Below are 15,797 nucleotides of genomic sequence, written 5' to 3'. Positions count from 1 at the left end.
AAGACAAGATCCCAGTTGAATGGATCCAGACTTGAAGGGACATTAATCCTATGCGGTGTTAAGGTAACCTCATGGTTCCTTTTTTCTCACGCCACTCACATAGGGGTGCTTGTCCCACCTACAGCTTCATTCATGTGAAGCATTCTGGACATACTCAGTTTTGTCACGTCTACATTTCTATACGGTTATATGTTCTTTTTATGTTCTGTTACATTTTTTGTTATAGGAAATGTACCCTGCAAGTATGTTTCACCACACCTTTGTTTCCAATGAGACAGAGCACGCTGATTCAGTATTGGCTTGACATAGATATGATTGTACATGAGTCTAATGGGTCTTAAACTGTTGTCACTAAATGTGATGGGGTTAAACTCCCCTTATAAAAGAAGGCAACTATGAGTAACAGCTAAGGAGTCAAGCTGTAACATATTAATGGCACAGGAGTCCCATTTACTACCGGCAGATACACTCAGGTGCAGCCACGTAGATTTCCTGCACATTTTTCATTCCCCAGCGTTTAAGAAGAAACGTGCAGGCGTCTTATTGGCTATTAAGAGAAACTTATCTTTCTCCCTATCATCATTGACCACAGATTCTAGAGGCCGCTTCATTATTTTAACTGGAACACTAGAGAATAAACCCATTACTTTAGCGACAGTATATGCCCCGAACAGAAAACAGCTAAGTTTTATTAGAAAATTTCTCAAAAAACTGCAGACATTAGCAACAGGGTCGGTCATTATTGGCGGTGACTTTAATACCCCAGTAGACGTCGAGCTAGATTGTGATAGAAGCTCTATGTCACACAGGCCTGAATTAAAGGCTTTACTGAAAGAATCCTATTTGCATGACATATGGAGATATCACCATTGGGGAGAAAGAGATTACACTTTCCTCTCCCCATCCCACTTTTCCCACTCCAGAATAGATTATTTTTTAATCTCCACTGACCTACTACATAAAGCATCCAAATCTACAATAGGAATCACCACGTGGTAAGACCACGCACCTATAACACTAGAGATCCAAAGAGAACTACCCAACCCCTACCCCCCCCCCCCCCCCCACAGTGGAGACTTAAAGAGGACCTTTCACCGATTCTTACCCTATGAACTAACTATACAGATATGTAGAGCGGCGCCCGGGGATCTCACTGTACTTACTATTATCCCCGGGCGCCGCTCCGTTCTCCTGCTATGTCCTCCGGTATCTCCGCTCACTAAGTTATAGTAGGCGGAGATACCAGTCCCTAAGTTATGGTAGGCGGAGTCTGCCCTAGCGCTGGCCAATCGCAGCGCAGAGCTCACAGCTTGGGAGGTTATTTTCTCCCAGGCTGTGAGCTCTGCAATGCAATTGGCCAGCGCTAGGGCAGACTCCGCCTACTATAACTTAGGGAACAGAGATACCGGAGGGCATAGCAGGAGAACGGAGCGGCGCCCGGGGATAATAGTAAGTGCAGTGAGATCCCCGGGCGCCGCTCCACATGTCTGTATACTTAGTTCATAAGGTAAGAATCAGTGAAAGGTCCTCTTTAATGCATATTTATTGAAACACGCAGACAGGGTTGACTCCCTTCTTAACTCATTAAGGGAATACATCACTCTTAATGACACTCCTGATATATCGGTCACTACACTATGGAATGCCCAAAAAGCTTACATGAGAGGCATGCTACTCCAAACTGCTGCTCGCTTGAAAAAACAGAGAGCACAACAAATGTCAGATGCACTGCAAAACCTGACCTCCTTAGAAACAGCATATAAATCACAACACACCCCCAGCTTGCATAAACTAATATTTCAAGCCAGGGCCCATCTCAGGTCCCTTCTAATATACGAGCATGAACTCTCCATGAGGCGTTTGAAAACTAACTTCTATCATATGAGAGACAAAGCTGGCGCATTATTAGCAAATAGAGTTAAAAGGAGAACTGCAGCAGGGAAAATTGCCCATCTTAAATCCCAGTCAGCAGAACTTATCACACATCCTCAAAAGATTGCAGACACCTTTGCAGAATACTATGAGTCACTATATAACCTCAAAGGAGACGCCTCTACCCCCCAGCCTCACTCTGAGGCAATAACCTCTTTCTTACACTCCCTATCTCTTCCTCAATTAACTAAGGAGGAGCTAGAAGAACTAAATGCTCCTATCTCTATCAGAGAAATAGAAAAAGCGGTGAAAGCCGCCAAACTACACTCTGCCCCTGGTCCAGATGGATATATTAATGAATATTATAAAACATGTCTAGAGCATTTGGGCCCAGTCCTACAGCGTTTATTTACTCACTTTCTGAATACAGGACAAATTCCGTCAGAAATGCTAAAAGCAACGATAATAACACTACCTAAGCCAGGGAAAGTGGCAGACACGCCTGCTAATTTTAGGCCAATATCTTTGTTAAATACAGACATAAAGCTCTTTTCGAAGATTTTGGCCTCCATAATTCACAAAATTCTCCCTAACTTGGTTGACTTAGAGCAGGTGGGTTTTGTGGCTGGCAGGCAATGCAGTAATAGGACAATATGCATAACAGACCTGCTACAAATAGCAGGGCTTTCCAGGGCCCCCACTGTATTTCTTTCGCTAGATGCAGAAAAAGCTTTCAACAAAGTACATTGGGGGTACCTGGAGGAAGTTCTGACCAAGTTTGGGTTCTCTGGACCAATAGCCTCTGGCATCATGGGCCTGTATACCAATCTTCAGCCAGAGTGTTAGCATCAGGGTTTCTCTCTAGAACATTCCATATTACAAACGGCACAAGACAAGGATGCCCCCTATCCCCTCTAATATTTGCATTGGTAATGGAGCCTTTGGCACAAGCTATTAGGTCAAACCACAGGTATTCAATTGGGAACACATTATCACTCTATATGCTGATGATGTCATCCTAACTGTTAACAACCCAATGATCACTAGCAAGTATATGGAATGTCCTACAGAGCTTCTCTGAAGTCTCATATTATAAGCTAAATGTAACCAAGTCCAGCGTTCTCCCAATTTTTATTAACGATGATGTAAAGAATAGTATATTACAGTCGTATAACTTCCAGTGGCCCGAAGACCACATGATGTACTTGGGAATTCTGGTAACTCCCTCGGTAGGGGAGTTGGGTGGCGTGAACTTTAGAGTGTTATCGGCAGAACTCAAAAAAGATCACGACTCCTTGAAATGTCACAACCTCTCCTAGATTGCTAGTATAAATATTACAAAGTTGCTAGTCCTACCCAAACTGCTATATAGATTCCGTTGCCTTCCCATTAAAATCCCCAATAGCATTCTGCATTAGCTTCAACAGGATATGCTAAATTTCATTTGGGGCTCCTCCAAACCCAGAATTTGCAAGGCAGCTTTATATCCTTCTATGAAATTGGGTGGACTGGGTGTCCCTGATGTGAAGAAGTATTACTGGGTGTCCCTAGCAACACAAACCAAAGAATAGTGGCAACCCTCCAAACCTCAAAGGTGGTTACAAATTGAAGACTCACTTATAAAAGGCTCTTCACTTAAGAGCTTCCTTGTGGCGCAGGCTCTGAGGAAATTTAGCTGGACCCTTCCTTTAAACACGATGGAAGCCGCTCTGGAGGCTTGGCACCATCTACTTTCACATTCGGGGCACATGGCTAGGGTTGACAAAAAACGCTTTCCTCTAATATCCTTAGAATATCACATACCCAATTTATTCCTGAATAACTGGACCAAGTGAGGGTTAGACACGCTTGGGTAACTATATGATGATATGAATTTACTACCATTTGAGTCATTACATTTGGAATTTGCCCTTCCGAACACTCTTTTTTATCAGTATCTACAAATACGTCACTTTTAAAATTCCATAACTATCGAGCCAAACCAGTCCCCTCCTACCAATGTAACACAATATTATGATCAATCTACGGAGGTCAAGAGAGGCCTATCGATTATGTACTCTTCTCTTTTCCCTTCGCACATACCAGCTAAGCCAACCTTTATACTCAAATGGGAAGAGGAACTTGGGACTTGCTTTTCAACTGAAGAGTGGCAAAAAGCACTGCTCTGGGCAATTAGATCTTCTAAATGCATCAATCCCGCAGAACAGAATAGAAAAATACAACAGAGATGGTATCTCACTCCTGATAGGCTGGCTCATATGAAAAGAGGATCTTCAGCCCTATGCTGGCAGGGATGTGGACAAATAGGTTCTCCTTCGCGCATGTGGTGGTTCTGCCCTACAGTTTCCCCCCTATGGCAAGAAACTCGAGCTTTAATTTCGGAAGTGATAGATGTACACTTCTTTCTAATTCCGGAGCTGGCTATACTCTGTATTGGCCTAGACCAGATCCTAAGTGAATTTAGATGGGTGTTTGCACACATCCTTACCGCTACTCGTAATATATTGGCGAGACACTGGAAATAGAATGCCATCCCGTCGATATTAGAGGTTAAAAATGTGATCAACCAGCATATGCACCACGAAGTCGTCTTTGCTCCCACACTACAACTTAGAACACGTGTTCTGAACCAATGGATGACGTGGCTCTCGTGCGTACACGCGGCTCCCCTGCCTGAAGTGGTTCTATAGAAACTTTATTTTACAGCCAGCCTCGTATTCTAAGAGGTGCATCTATTTTCCCCCAACCATTGGGGTTCATTTTATATGCAGATGCTCACACGTTATTTTCACATTCTATGTTTCCGTCAAAAATGCTAACTTTGCCATTGGTCAATTTTGTGAACATGCCTATTGTTACGTAATATTAGGTTGTTTTTACTTTTATTTTGTCTGTATGTTTATAGCTTCAGTTATACTTTGTTCTCAAAGATTGATATGTATGCCAAGCTATACACAATTGCAATGTAATGTATGTACTTACATTGTGACTTGGTAAGGATGACACTATGCAAATTTATTGAAAGTGAAAAGGCACAAGCCTCTCCATGACTTCAGAGCATCCAGTGCCAGTTCTAAAACTGTCTTACATTCAGACCATTTTATATGCCTAAAACTATTTTAGACCAGGCGTGAGCTGGGAGAAGTCGCAGATGGCGCAAAAAAACGTTGCACTGCCATCTGCACCTGAAATATGCCTAATTTGAGTGTATTTCAGATTAATAAATGACCGCCTATATATTTTGCTGAGGTCATTTTCACACCTTCAGGGACGCTAAAGGGGCCAACCAGCTCTCTCTTTATGATTCCAGCCCAAAACATGACTACGTCACTTCCTTACTCACGTCGCAGCCTTGTTGGCACATGGTGGCCATCCACCAACCATCCACTACTCCATCCATCTGGACCATCCAGGGTTGCATGGCACTCATCAGTAAACAAGACTCAAAATTAGTCTTCATATACCGTATTTTTCGCTTTATAAGACGCACCTGATTATAAGACACACCTAGGTTTTTGAGGAGGAAAATAATAAAGAAAATATTTTGAACCAAAAGGTGTGCTTCTGGTGGATTTTGAACTAATAGTCTGGGGATGACACTGTTATGGGGCTCTGTGGATGACGCACTGTTATGGGGGATCTGTGGATGACGCACTGTTATGGGGGATCTGTGGATGACACACTGTTATGGGGGGGAAATCTGTGGATGATGCACTGTTATGGGGGTGATCTATGGATGATGCACTGTTATGGGGGATGTGTGCTGTGACACATAGGGCCATGAGGGGGGCCAGGGTAAGATGCTATATGTGTGGATGACACACATATAGCATCTTATGCTGGTCCCCCTCATGGCCCTATGTTTCACAGCATTACAGTACTTTATTCTTTGTATGTAAAATTTTTCTTTAATCCTGAATCAATCGCTCTCCTTTTGATAAACTAGTTGACACTGATATATCGCCGGCCGCTATGCTGCACAGCGTGGCCGGTGATTCATCAGTTACAGTGCGGGGAGGAAGGAGGGGCTGGAGGCAACTCACAGCGGGGCCCAGTGCAGTCACTGTATTACACCGGGCCCCGTGCACATGAGTCTCTTTGTATGTAAAATCTTTCATTATTCCTGAATCAATCGCTCTCCTATTGATAAACTAGCCTAATCGCCTGTATCAGTACTCACTATAAATGCAGCGTGCGGTCCGGCCAGCGTGTGACTGACGTCACTCAGTCAGTCACGCTCCTCCCACTTCATTAATGAAGCAGGAGCAGGATTAATTCATGCGCCGGAGGAACCGCACGCTACATTCCCTCCCCGCACTGTAACTGATGTATCGCCAGCCATGCTGTGCAGCATAGCGGCCGGCGATATATCAGTGTCAGCCCTGTAAAAAAAGTCAACCATAATTTTATAAGATGCACTGTCATTTCCCCCCCTCTTTTGGGGGGGGGGAAGTGCGTCTTATAAAGCGAAAAATACGGTATGTCATTAGTATTCATGCATGAGCACTGGTTAGGGGTGGCTTTATAGTAGGTTTATGCAAAACTGCAAGCCTCTGGAGGATCCTACACCTTGAGGTTTGCGGGACTCCAAAGGAACCCCTGTTTAGTGCTTTGTAATGGCATTTTAGCAGCTGCTCTCTTAGGCCTCTTTCACACTACTGTATGGCTATTTCAGTGTTTTGCGGTCTGTTTTTCACGGATCCGTTGTTCCATTTTTTTGTTTCCGTTGTGTTTCCGTTTCTGTTCCATTTTTCTGTTCTGTTTTTCCGTATGGCATATACAGGGAGTGCAGAATTATTAGGCAAATGAGTATTTTGACCACATTATCCTCTTTATGCATGTTGTCTTACTCCAAGCTGTATAGGCTCGAAAGCCTACTACCAATTAAGCATATTAGGTGATGTGCATCTCTGTAATGAGAAGGGGTGTGGTCTAATGACATCAACACCCTATATTAGGTGTGCATAATTATTAGGCAACTTCCTTTCCTTTGGGTCAAAAGAAGGACTTGACAGGCTCAGAAAAGTCAAAAATAGTGAGATATCTTGCAGAGGGATGCAGCACTCTTAAAATTGCAAAGCTTCTGAAGCGTGATAATCGAACAATCAAGCGTTTCATTCAAAATAGTCAACAGGGTCGCAAGAAGCGTGTGGAAAAACCAAGGCGCAAAATAACTGCCCATGAACTGAGAAAAGTCAAGCGTGCAGCTGCCAAGATGCCACTTGCCACCAGTTTGGCCATATTTCAGAGCTGCAACATCACTGGAGTGCCCAAAAGCACAAGGTGTGCAATACTCAGAGACATGGCCAAGGTAAGAAAGGCTGAAAGACGACCACCACTGAACAAGACACACAAGCTGAAACGTCAAGACTGGGCCAAGAAATATCTCAAGACTGATTTTTCTAAGGTTTTATGGACTGATGAAATGAGAGTGAGTCTTGATGGGCCAGATGGATGGGCCTGTGGCTGGATTGGTAAAGGGCAGAGAGCTCCAGTCCGACTCAGACGCCAGCAAGGTGGAGGTGGAGTACTGGTTTGGGCTGGTATCATCAAAGATGAGCTTGTGGGGCCTTTTCGGGTTGAGGATGGAGTCAAGCTCAACTCCCAGTCCTACTGCCAGTTTCTGGAAGACACCTTCTTCAAGCAGTGGTACAGGAAGAAGTCTGCATCCTTCAAGAAAAACATGATTTTCATGCAGGACAATGCTCCATCACACGCGTCCAAGTACTCCACAGCGTGGCTGGCAAGAAAGGGTATAAAAGAAGAAAATCTAATGACATGGCCTCCTTGTTCACCTGATCTGAACCCCATTGAGAACCTGTGGTCCATCATCAAATGTGAGATTTACAAGGAGGGAAAACAGTACACCTCTCTGAACAGTGTCTGGGAGGCTGTGGTTGCTGCTGCACGCAATGTTGATGGTGAACAGATCAAAACACTGACAGAATCCATGGATGGCAGGCTTTTGAGTGTCCTTGCAAAGAAAGGTGGCTATATTGGTCACTGATTTGTTTTTGTTTTGTTTTTGAATGTCAGAAATGTATATTTGTGAATGTTGAGATGTTATATTGGTTTCACTGGTAAAAATAAATAATTGAAATGGGTATATATTTGTTTTTTGTTAAGTTGCCTAATAATTATGCACAGTAATAGTCACCTGCACACACAGATATCCCCCTAAAATAGCTAAAACTAAAAACAAACTAAAAACTACTTCCAAAAATATTCAGCTTTGATATTATTGAGTTTTTTGGGTTCATTGAGAACATGGTTGTTGTCCAATAATAAAATTAACCCTCAAAAATACAACTTGCCTAATAATTCTGCACTCCCTGTACAGTATACAGTAATTACATAGAAAAAATTGGGCTGGGCATAACATTTTCAATAGATGGTTCCACAAAAACGGAACAGATATGGAAGACATACGGATGTATTTCCGTATGTGTTCCGTTTTTTTTGCGGACCCATTGACTTGAATGGAGCCATGGAACGTGATTTGCGGGCAATATTAGGACATGTTCTATCTTTCAACGGAACGGAAAAATGGAAATACGGAAATGGAATGCATTCAGAGTACATTCAGTTTTTTTGCGGAACCATTGAAATGAATGGTTCCGTATACGGACCTTATATGGAATGCCCCTAAAATGCCAGGGCAGTATAAATACCCCACATGTGACCCCATTTTGGAAAGAAGACACCCCAAGGTATTCAGGGAGGGGCATGGCGAGTTCATTTTTTATTTATTTTTTGGCACAAGTTAGCGGAAATAGATTTTTTTTTTTGTTTTTTTTTCTCAAAGTCTCCCTTTCCGCTAACTTGGGACAAAAATTTCAATCTTTCATGGACTCAATATGCCCCTCATGGAATACCTTGGGGAGTCTTCTTTCCGAAATGGGGTCACATGTGGGGTATTTATACTGCCCTGGCATTTTAGGGGCCCTAAAGCGTGAGAAGAAGTCTGGAATATAAATGTCAAATTTTTTTTACGCATTTGGAATCCGTGAGAGGTATGGTGAGTTCATGTGAGATTTTATTTTTTGACACAAGTTAGTGGAATATGAGACTTTGTAAGAAAAAAAAAAAATTAATTAATTTCCGCTAACTTGGGCCAAAAAAATGTCTGAATGGAGCCTTACAGGGGGGTGATCAATGACAGGCGGGTGATCAGGGAGTGTATATGGGGTTATCATTCCCCTGTCATTGATCACCCCCCTGTAAGGCTCCATTCAGACGTCCGTATGTGTTTTACGGATCCGCGGTGTCCGTGTTTTGCGGATCCACGGATCCGCAAAACACATACGGACGTCTGAATGGAGCCTTACAGGGGGGTGATCAATGACAGGCGGGTGATCAGGGAGTTTATATGGGGTGATCACCCCCCTGTCATTGATCACCCCCCTGTAAGGCTCCATTCAGACGTCCGTATGTGTTTTGCGGATCCGATCCATGTATCCGTGGATCCGTAAAAAACATACGGACGTCTGAATGGAGCCTTACAAGGGGGTGATCAATGACAGGGGGGTGATCAATGAAAGGGGGGTGATCAGGGAGTCTATATGGGGTGATCAGGGGTTAATAAGGGGTTAATAAGTGACAAGGGGGGGTGTAGTGTAGTGTAGTAGTGTTTGGTGCTACTTATTACTGAGCTGCCTGTGTCCTCTGGTGGTCGATCCAAGCAAAGGGGACCACCAGAGGACCAGGTAGCAGGTATATTAGACGCTGTTATCAAAACAGCGTCTAATATACCTGTTAGGGGTTAAAAAAATCACATCTCCAGCCTGCCAGCGAACGATCGCCGCTGGCAGGCTGGAGATCCACTCGCTTACCTTCCGATCATGTGAACGCACGCGCCTGTGTGAACGCGCGCGCCTGTGTGCGCGCGTTCACAGGAAATCTCACGTCTCGCGAGATGACGCGTATATGCGTGACTGTGCCTGGAGCTGCCGCCTCCGGAACGCGATCCTGCGCTAGGCGGTCCGGAGGCGGTTAAAGGAGTTGTCTCATCTCACCGTTACTAAGGCGAAATGAGACACAGTCCCGCCAACCTCCAGGCCGGGAAACAGCATCAGTGCAATTATCTTCAGTTTATCTCTGTAACTTACTTTTGAATAGAATATGTCATAGTCTGCAAATAAAGGTTTTCAAAGGCATCTAAAATGTGTAACATATCTAACCCCTTCTCTTCTGGGATAGGACAGTTGATTTATGTCACATTTTATTTTTTTCACCAGCAGAGATGACCATAGTTGCACTGTGAACTCCGGAGTCTGATCTGTGGCCGAAAAGGTCTGCATGATACTGGAACATCATGGAGACAAACTGGGATTGGAGATCAGCTATGTCATATACGTAACCCCAGGCTCGGACTGGCCCACAGGGGTACAGGTGAGTCCCCCGGTGGGCCCCTGAGCAGGGTGGGCCCCTAGTCTCCCACTCCCTGCACATGTGGCACATAACACAGTACACGTATGGCACTACATACATATATTCAATGTCCAGCACCCCAACCAGCCTATGTTCATATAAAAACTTGATAGATTATTAAAGAATCCCCAGTTTATTATTATAGACACGATCAGAGCTGAGATGACTTCTAGGTATAGAGCATAGATGCCAGTGTCCACTTTTCCCCAGGACCTACTTTCTCGAAGTTGCTGCAGGGACCCCCATATTCAATCATCTGGCAGTATTTTCCAGCTGTGTGAGCAGATAATATATGAATGTATCTGTACGGTGGGTCCCCAAAATAAATTTTACTGGTGGGCCCTAGGCACCCCAGTCCGACACTGCGTAACCTAATAACTTTCTGTTAAATAGAACATGTCATAGCTATCAATATGTAATCAGTTTGTTTTATTAATGGCTTTGATCCACGGTTTAACAACTGATCGCCTTTTCTTGAGGTCAAAAAGCATTTCTTTCCCCCTGTGGCTCAAAATGTGTGAACTTTGTGAACTTGTCCAAGCTTTTTGCCTTCTTCTGGATGAATATCTTTGGGCATAAGCATGGTCTATATACAACTCATGTTAGAAAATCAAATCTCTAGCTTCCTCATCGTTCCTTGATATTATAAATATTCCCACAAATTCTTGCAGTGTGTATAACTGTAGGTACTGTATTTGGTAAGTGTACATATGTGCTTGCCGGTGTGTAAAGAGGATGTGCACATGTACTTTATGTAGTAAATGTGTGCATTGTATGTGTATACTTTAATATTGTTACCATCAGTTATACCATCTGCTATAGTCCAGCCTTAAAGGAAACCTGTCAGGTTTAAAATGGTATCTGAGCTGAAGGCAGCATGTTACAGATCAGGTGAAGCTGAACAGATTGATATGTGGATTTATGGGGAAGGATTCGGTAAAACATGTAATTTATACATTTATTGTATATCCGTGCTGATTCTGGACTTAGAAATCAAGGAGGCGGTCCTATCAGTGATTGACAGCAATCTGTATACACAGTCATAGAGGGCGGGCTGTCAATCACTGATAGGACCGCCTCCTTGACTTCAAAGCCCAGAATAAGCAGGAATATAAATGTATAATTTACAAGTCACTCTGAATGTTTTCCCCCAAAACTATATATCCATCTGCTCTGCTCCTCCTGCTCTATAACCTGCTGCCTGAATTTTAATTAGCATTTTCATGGTGACAGGTTCCTTTAAAAGGTGTTTTCCAGGAGTTTACTGGAACTAATCTTAAAGGTTGGTAGAGGGTCCTTAAAAATGATTTCAGGGACTAAGGTAACACAAGCTTAAGGCAAGGACCTCAAAGATAGTGTTTTCTAACATACTACCAGTCTCACGAGCCACACCAGAAAGGAAGCAGGAGATTAGGGAAGTAAAAAAGTGACTCAAGAACTGGTATAGGAAGGAGGGGATTGGGTTTCTGGAGAACTGGGTCATCTTCTCTGTCGGCTACAGGTTCTACAGTAGAGATAGGCTGCACCTCAATGTGAAAGGGGCAGCTGTTTTGGGTGAAAAATAGCTAGAAGGTTGGAGGAGTGTTTAAACTAGGGACTGGGGGGAGGGAAATTACATTAAGGAAGTGCAGAAGTGACCTAGGGCGAGGTAATGCAACTGGGGGTAAAAATGGAGGGAGGGACTGGAACAGTTCAGGAGGAAAGGTGTAGGGTAAAAAATATACATAAACCTCTCAAATGTATGTATACTAATGCCAGAAGCCTGACTAATAAAACTGGGGAGCTGGAATTAGTGATGTGTGAGGAGAACTATGACATAGTGGGAATAACTGAGACATGGCTGGATGATAGCTATGACTGGGCAGTTAATGTACAAGGTTACAGTCTGTTTAGAAAGGATCATATTTTGCCACAATATGGAATACATTGTGAAGAGGAACAATGTTCTATATAACAATTTGTCATTATTTTCAAATAAAACTTTTGTCTCAAAAGAATAAGGTGTGCGCTGCTCTGGAAATAATATGAGCAGAGTCTTATCCCCTGGAGTCCCCAATGAAAATCTCTATTCTCATTTGGTGTGCCATTCTTCTAAACGCTATAAGATGTCTCTGGATAACAATCACTTCTTTAAAGCAGCCCGCAAACTCCCACTCTATAATAAGCGAACACAGACAGGCAGTCCGCAAACGTAGTGAAGTGCCGCTGGGGCATTAGATCCACGCAAACCACTTCATTATACTCACAAGATTAAAATCACATCAAGCATAAAAAAATCTAAATTCAAAAACTATGGCTACGCCAAACTCGACTTTCACAATAGCTTCCTCTACCAACCCTTTCTGGGACCGTCTTTAACCCTTTCATGACCAGGTCCAAAAAGGCCTGAATGTCCAGGATACTTTTTGGGATTTTGTGCACCTGGTGGTTTATTGACCGTAGCTTTTTTATTTGTTTGACTACAAAAAAAATGTTTTTTTTTTGTTTGTTTTTTACGTGCCACTTAGGACTTTTTATTACAATGTTTTTTAGAGTTTTCTTTTTCTTGTTTCATTTGGAGGAAAACCGCTAATTATTATTAAAAAGTATATATTTTTTATCGCTTTTTATCTCTTAACTATGAAAACTGACACAAATTAATTATTGCAATGGGTTCCCTATTTTGTGACGATCGTTTTCATATATAACATATATATCTCCATATAAGGGAGATCTGCCATCTGCTCAGTGTATAAATGAAAGCAACATGTGGTAAGAGGACCACTTTGTGCTGCAGGAGATTAACCCTTTAGGGGGAGGGCTCTGGTCACTGACACTTTTGGGGGGCTATTGTGGGCAGGTGGGATTAGCCTCAGGGTGAGGGCAGTGGCGGCCATCTTAACTGAGTAGTGAAATTGTAGTTTTATGCAGACTGGTTGCTAAGGGCTGAATCTTATTAAATATGGGGTAAGTCAGTCTAATAGTAACTGATTCTGGAATATCATGTTATTAGTAACTACATATATGAAAATTGAAATTAGGGTCTAAGTGTGACAGTTATCCTTTAAGGCCTCATGCACACGACCGTATGTGCAGTACGCAGCCCTGCAGGGTATTGCAATATGAGGTCACGGTTAATAGGCATACGAGGGTTACTCACAGTTTGTAGGGAGACCCTGGGCAAGCGTACAGCAGTGATGGACAGGCTGGCACAGGAGACCTCTGGGGCACTCTCTGTATATAGGGACCAGGCCTGATGATGGGTGAGGTGCCCTGGATGTTGCAGATGTTTAATGTGCCTAGGGCAAGGTCCCTTTAAGGTTCGTGACGCCAGTGCCTGTAACAGTGGTACACCGATGGATAGAGGTAATAAGTGAGGAACACACGGTTATGGTGAACCAAAACTTACTTTACTGGAAACCGGTTAACTTTATACAGTCTTTTGTAAGTTCCAGGTAATGCAGCAGTAATAAGCAGGCTTTCACATCAATGGCAGGTATAATATTCTTTGCAAGATACTCAGAGGGTAAAAACAACACTTACAGACCAGGCTGCACTATTCCTTTAGAACTCCTGGCTGTTTATATCCCAAGGCCCGTATGCCCTAATGCTGGCTTTATCCTTGGTAGCAAACTTCCTCAGGTATATATCCTTGCTTTGGGGGAATCCTTCTGCCCTTCAGCTCACTTGTCTAGCTGGAATACTGGCTCTGCTCTGCTTATGGGAACTTGGTTTCTCAGGAGGCAACTCTTCCCCTGGTGACAATCTTCTGAGCTAACTCTGGCTCAACAACCACAGGCTGGCCAGTCTGCACTCACTAGCCTCCTGGTGTCAACTAGAAACCTGGGCTGTCTAGTTGCATGTCAGAGCCTGCACCTCAGCCCCACTCTGGCTAAAGTGTCTTCTGGCCTCTGACTCTACCCTCCTCCCTGCACAGGACCTAACTATATATATTAGGGGTTCCCTAGCTCCCTCTACTGTTTTGGAGGAGGAATTACACCCTAACAGTCCTGATACACATTTAACCACCTCAGCCCCCATGGCTTAAACACCCTGAAAGACCAGGCCACTTTTTACACTTCTGACCTACACTACTTTCACCGTTTATTGCTCGGTCATGCAACTTACCACCCAAATGAATTTTACCTCCTTTTCTTCTCACTAATAGAGCTTTCATTTGGTGGTATTTCATTGCTGCTGACATTTTTACTTTTTTTGTTATTAATCGAAATTTAACGATTTTTTTTGCCCAAAAATGACATTTTTCACTTTCAGTTGTAAAATTTTGCAAAAAAAAACGAGATCCATATATAAATTTTGCTCTAAATTTATTGTTCTACATGTCTTTGATAAAAAAAAAATGTTTGGGTAAAAAAAAAAAATGGTTTGGGTAAAAGTTATAGCGTTTACAAACTATGGTACAAAAATGTGAATTTCCGCTTTTTGAAGCAGCTCTGACTTTCTGAGCACCTGTCATGTTTCCTGAGGTTCTACAATGCCCAGACAGTACAAACACCCCACAAATGACCCCATTTCGAAAAGCAGACACCCTAAGGTATTCGCTGATGGGCATAGTGAGTTCATAGAACTTTTTATTTTTTGTCACAAGTAAGCGGAAAATTATGGGTTTTTTTTTTTGGTTTTTTTTTCTTACAAAGTCTCATATTCCACTAACTTGTGACAAAAATTAAAAAGTTCTATGAACTCACTATGCCCATCAGCGAATACCTTGGGGTCTCTTCTTTCCAAAATGGGGTCACTTGTGGGGTAGTTATACTGCCCTGGCATTCGAGGGGCCCAAATGTGTGGTAAGGAGTTTGAAATCAAATTCTGTAATAAATGGCCGGTGAAATCCGAAAGGTGCTCTTTGGAATGTGGGACCCTTTGCCCACCTAGGCTGCAAAAAAGTGTCACACATCTGGTATCTCCGTATTCAGGAGAAGTTGAAGAATGTGTTTTGGGGTGACATTTTACATATACCCATGCTGGGTGAGATAAATATCTTGGTCAAATGCCAACTTTGTATAAAAAAATGGGAAAAGTTGTCTTTTGCCAAGATATTTCTCTCACCCAGCATGGGTATATGTAAAATGACACCCCAAAACACATTCCCCAACTTCTCCTGAATACGGAGATACCAGATGTGTGACACTTTTTTGCAGCCTAGGTGGGCAAAGGGGCCCATATTCCAAAGAGCACCTTTCGGATTTCACTGGTCATTTTTTACAGAATTTGATTTCAAACTCCTTACCACACATTTGGGCCCCTAGAATGCCAGGGCAGTCTAACTACCCCACAAGTGACCCCATTTTGGAAAGAAGACACCCCAAGGTATTCGCTGATGGGCATAGTGAGTTCATGGAAGTTTTTATTTTTTGTCACAAGTTAGTGGAATATTAGACTTTGTATGAAAAAAAAAAAAATCATCATTTTCCACTAACTTGTGACAAAAAATAAAAAATTCTAGGAACTTGCCATGCCCCTCACGGAATACCTTGGGGTGTCTTCTTTCCAAA

This window comes from Bufo bufo, chromosome 1 (genome assembly GCF_905171765.1).
Source record: "Bufo bufo chromosome 1, aBufBuf1.1, whole genome shotgun sequence".
NCBI lineage: Eukaryota > Metazoa > Chordata > Amphibia > Anura > Bufonidae > Bufo > Bufo bufo.
This window is presented reverse-complemented; position numbering follows the sequence as displayed.